This window comes from Bombyx mandarina, chromosome 20 (genome assembly GCF_030267445.1).
Source record: "Bombyx mandarina strain Sakado chromosome 20, ASM3026744v2".
Lineage (NCBI taxonomy): Eukaryota > Metazoa > Arthropoda > Insecta > Lepidoptera > Bombycidae > Bombyx > Bombyx mandarina.
The window spans coordinates 11,775,347-11,780,619 of NC_143226.1; the positions used below are offsets into that span (position 1 = coordinate 11,775,347).

A 5,273-nucleotide genomic window follows, 5' to 3' on the forward strand; every position below is an offset into this window, starting at 1 on the left:
ATCAGTAGGTAAATAGTCATATTTGCGCCGACATATACTATACCATTTTATATTCTATTTTTGTTTAATGTCGTCTTATTACGCGTTATCGTATCGAGCACTACCCCCTAGTGTAAACCCAGTAATGTTTATCATTAAGATAAGACTACCACAACAACTTTCTCTTTATCATATTATTGACTCATCTTCAATTATGTCAATGTACCAAGGTCACAGATAACAAACTCAAACCAGATAGCCGAGAGAGAACACTGTATTTAAAATCACCTTGCGAAACAGCCGATGTTTCAAAACAATATAAACAGCAAGTAGTGACGCACCTTCTCATAAAAACGTAGGTAAGAATAGGTACCTACTTGTTTTACTCTTTTAAAACTGAGACAAGCACAATGTCCCGATGAAATACTAATATTATAAAGAGGAAAGATTTGTTTGTTTATTGAATAGGCTCCGAAACTACTGAAGCGGTTTGAAAAAAAAAAAAAAAAATTCTTTCACTGTTTGGAAGCTACACTATTCCCGAGTCACATAGGCTATAATCTTTTTTGAAAAAAATTAGGGATACTTACTAAAGCTCCAATAATGTAACCTAAGGTGTAAAAAAAATACCTAACATTCTTTACACCGGGTGCCCTGCGAAAACTATTGATGATACAATAAAATAATGTACTAAGACTTTGTAGAACACATTATTATTTACAAAAAGTTTCGCGACAGCATATGTCTAACTATTGTTGTAGTTATGCCGCAAGAAGTGTTAATTTATTTAAAAAAATAAAACAACGTCAAATATCGTTGAAATTTTTGTTAAAGACCCGAGCGGAGCCGGAACGGGTCACTAGTTACAGATACGGGTGAACGACCGCGGATTACCCGTGGCAATGAGACCTCCGCTCCAGAGGGGAGCCGGATCCCGGCGCGGAGAGGAAGTTCAAGGGCGATTCATGTGCTCAAGGCATGGTCTAGCCGCCCATTTTTTTAAATGTCATTAAATTGTTTCCTACGCGTAGGAAACAATTTAATGACATTTAAAAAAAAAAAAAAAAAAAAAAAAAAAAAAAAAAAAAAAAAAAAAAAAAAAAAAAAAAAAAAAAAAAAAAAAACCGAAATTAGGCCGTAAAAGTAGGTACCTACTTTGAATTTTAACTACGACGCGCCAAAACCGAAAAAAAAAAAAAAAAAAAAAATAATAATTCAATAGTATATGTTTGAGTATTTCCTATATCACCCAACAATGGCTGAACGCATTTGAGTGTAATTTCGTACAAGGACAGTTTATCATCTACGTACATATACGCTTAAATACACATACGTTTTAACATAGTAAATACGATGAGATTTTTTGTCGTAATCTTTCGGTTTTTCCCGCTATTTTCAATAGTAGTAGTAGTTTTGTTTTTTTTTTTAATTGAAAAGGCAAAGGTGTCATATCACACAGCCTTATCCTTTATATATATATTTATATATAAAAAAATATTTTATGAAATGAAATGAAAATGTTAGTTATTCAATGAGACTTCAGTGGACTTTTTCGAACCTAAGAAGACAGAACCAGCGGCTTTATTTCATTTTCCCACATTAGTGCATTTTCAAATATGCTAAACGGATATGAAACCTAACGGTGGTTTCATATCCGTTTAGCATATGACACGTTATTACACGTTTTAAAATGAAGAAACACTAAAGTAACAAAATAAAATAATTTAACAACTTCATTTCACGCGTGTCCGCCAAAAAGACTTTTCATTTTAATTAATTAATGTGTCTATTAATGTATATAAATATAATAACGTACTTATATTAATTTGTGTGTGTGTCTAATGTGTTTAAAATCAATTAATGTGTAATTAATGTGACAGGGAGTGGAAACATACTTTATATATTCAAGACTACCAATCACCTAATATTAAAAAATGATATTTATTTTTATTGCAACCCAGGTCTGTATATTATGTGTCGTTACTGTAATGCGATGAATGCATAATTGAAATAGCTGAATAGATATTAAAATTTCAGACAAACTGTATCCAAAACTTAGTGAATTTTGAATAGAAATAAACTTTTTAGCTGGAACATAGTGTGAGAGTCAAGTTCAAAACCAGTAGATCATGTTAATGATTTTGACGTTAATAGAAATCGAGTTTTTGATTAAATAAAAACCTGGCAGAAAAACAATGTGAGAAAATTCGAAATTTACAACTAATAGCCTTTTACACCTGATAACTCTAGGTTGGAAAATACAACAGTTCATTTGACTTTTTGGCGGGAACGCGAGGAGTGAAGTTGTGTTATTTGTTTTATTTTGTCTATTTAGTGTTTCTTCGAGTTTAAATGTGTAATAACGGTGGTTTATTAACTATTTAATATCTGTGAAAGTGCACAAATGTGGGAAAATGAAACAAAGTCGCTGGACGTAACTTCTCGGGATCCTCCAAAAAGTCCACTGAAGAAACAGTAAATGACCACCATTTTACTGAGATTATATTTCATCCCATATCATCTCATCTCATTTCATTTCATTTCATCTCATCTCATCTCATTTCATCTCATTTCATCTCATCTCATTTCATTTCATTTCATTTCATCCCAGTTGATTGATGTTTCAAAATAATCATCTTCATTTCATTTCATTTCACTCCATATTATCATTTTTCATCAAAATCAGAATATAAATTAAAATAAGATACGACTTAAAAGTCTTAGCTACCAGGTCATAAAATACTCTTTAAAAAAAGCAACAGTTCATTGCTACCATCAATTTTAATAATACACAGTACAGTTAATTTCTAAGTAGGTACATAGGTACCTATGTACTTCTACAGACATATAATTATAATGGACTTTTTGGTGGGAACGCGAGGAGTGAAGTTGTGTGATTTGTTTTATTTTGTCTATTTAGTGTTTCTTCGGGTTTAAATGTGTAATAATGGTGGTTTATTAACAGTTTGATATCTGTGAAAGTGCACAAATGTGGCAAAATTAAATAAAGCCGCTGGACGTAACTTCTCGGGATCCTCCAAAAAGTCCACTGAAAAAATCTTAGTAAATGACCACCATTTTACTGAGATTAGATTTCATCTCATATCATCTCATTTGATTTCATCCCAGTTGATTAATGTCTCAAATTAATCATTTTCATTTCATTTCACTCCATAATATCATTTTTCATAAAATTAAGAATATACATTAAAATAAGACATGACTTAAAGGTCTCAGTAACCAGGTCATAAAATCTCTTATAAAAATATATAATTATAATGATACAGACTTTACAGACAGAACAGACAGAATTACTTATCCCTCGTGTTGTGGACGACGTGGATGCAAGAGCTCAAAACGGTGAGTGCGCACTTTTTGTAAATAAATTGTGTAAAAGGAATTTAAAAGCTCGTAAAAGTAGCTCGGCATTTTAGAAATTACGCATCAATAGTTCTAGTGAATAAAAACAATTTAACAAAGTATTTTTTATTAAAAGTAAAATAAATACCTACAAAGATACAAGAAGCTAAAAAAATTATGAAATAAAATAAATATGCAATTTTTTTCCACTTCTCTTTCATAATAACAATTTAAATTTGTAGGTAATTGTAAACTACAATACCCAATAAGTCTAGGGTAGGTACATTATTGGTCATGGAGAGATAATTTACAATATTTTTTCTTGTAATTAAATAATATTATTTGTTAAATTTTGTTATTTTTTGAATGTTTCAACTTTCGAGAAGATGCTCGGGGTATGTTAGAAACTGCATGACCGAAGTAAAATTTTAAAATGCTATTAACATTAAGTTTAGTTTAACTTGTCAACAATAGGCATACACATAGCACAGGACTGAGCATTCAGGTTTAAAATCATGGTAATTGTGGATGTTAACAATTATGAGTTAATTGGCAGCATTTGTGATATAATGTTTACTGATCTTGTACTATCTACCCGATGGGTTTTATTTTTTTGTATACTTGAGTCGTCTATTATCAAAGGTGGCAATCTGTGCATTTGGACAAAAAAATTTTATTGATATGTCAATACAGATTTATTTGAATATAATCGTCTCCTTCAAAGAATACGGTTCAAAACCTGCATTAAATAAAGGTTAATAGTTAACCTGTTATTTATCTAAGATGTCGTTCCGAAGAGTTTTGTGACTGCCAATGGAATATAAAGTCAATAATTCGTTTTTCTGATTTACCAATCATTGTCCAAAAGTCAGATTGCCGGCTTTGATAATAGTCGACTCACTTGTTTATTTGTTCAACTTTGTGCCCAAAGGTACAGTGGCGGACTTAATGCCTAAGGAATTCTGTATCAGTCTACTGAGGGTAGTTTAGAGAGTCCTAAGGTAGGTGCATTCCTTTATAAGAAAAAGAAAAATAACAATAATATTAAACATATACAAATGCACACAAAGTACATGCATACAGTTTTGTAATTATATTTATTCCAAAATTAGCAGAATTTCGTGGATTTCCTGTTCCTGAATTTGATTTAAAGACTGCTCGGAATGCTCATTTTTACAAAGTGGATATTCTAGGTTAGGTGTTTAACAGATATCAATGATAAGACATTGTTCAAGATTAAAGTTAAATATTTGGTATTGACCTTTATAGTATTTTACTTAGTTTTTGAGAGCAACAGACACAATTAAAACTACTTTTATGGCTTAATCTTTTATTAATTAATATTACTGGTGGTAGGACTTCTTGTGAGTCTGCACGGGTAGGTACCACTGCCCTACCTATTTCTGCCGTGAAGCAGTAATGCGTTTCAGTTTGAAGGGCGGGGCAGCCGCTGTAAGTATACTTGAGATCTTAGAACTTATATCTCAAGGTGGGTGGCGCATTTGCATCGTAGATGTCTATGGGCTCCAGTAGCCACTTAACACCAGTTGGGCTGTGAGCTCGTCCACCCATCTAATCATTAATTTATATTTCAATTGTTTTATTTTCAACGTTTAGAATACTTCAGTTTTAATGATCACAAAACCGTAGTCATGATGGTGAAAGTAACAATAAACTCTAGATTAAACCACAAAAGTAGTTTGAACCGTGCTCATGTTTAACCGTGCTTATGCATGACAATATATCTTGAAATCATTCAATTTCACGCATTAGTGCAGTGCTTCAGCGATGTCCTAAACTCACCGATCTCAAACCATTCAGCAAGTATATAATTTTACTTGGTAAGCTTTAAGTGACCTTTTCTAATAAATTAAAATATGGGGGGAAGCTTTTTTCAGATCTCAAAGTATTATATTATGCACTCGAATGTGTCA

At 31.7% G+C, this 5,273-nt stretch overlaps 1 long non-coding RNA gene across 1 annotated transcript; it reads left to right on the top strand.

The window, feature by feature from the left end:
• Positions 1-1,018: 1,018 nt before the first annotated feature.
• LOC114242513 (uncharacterized) lies at positions 1,019-4,372 on the top strand. Its single transcript, XR_016324741.1, has 2 exons — positions 1,019-3,339; positions 4,271-4,372. It is a non-coding gene; the product is annotated as an uncharacterized LOC114242513 (long non-coding RNA).
• The last annotated feature ends 901 nt before the right edge of the window (positions 4,373-5,273 follow it).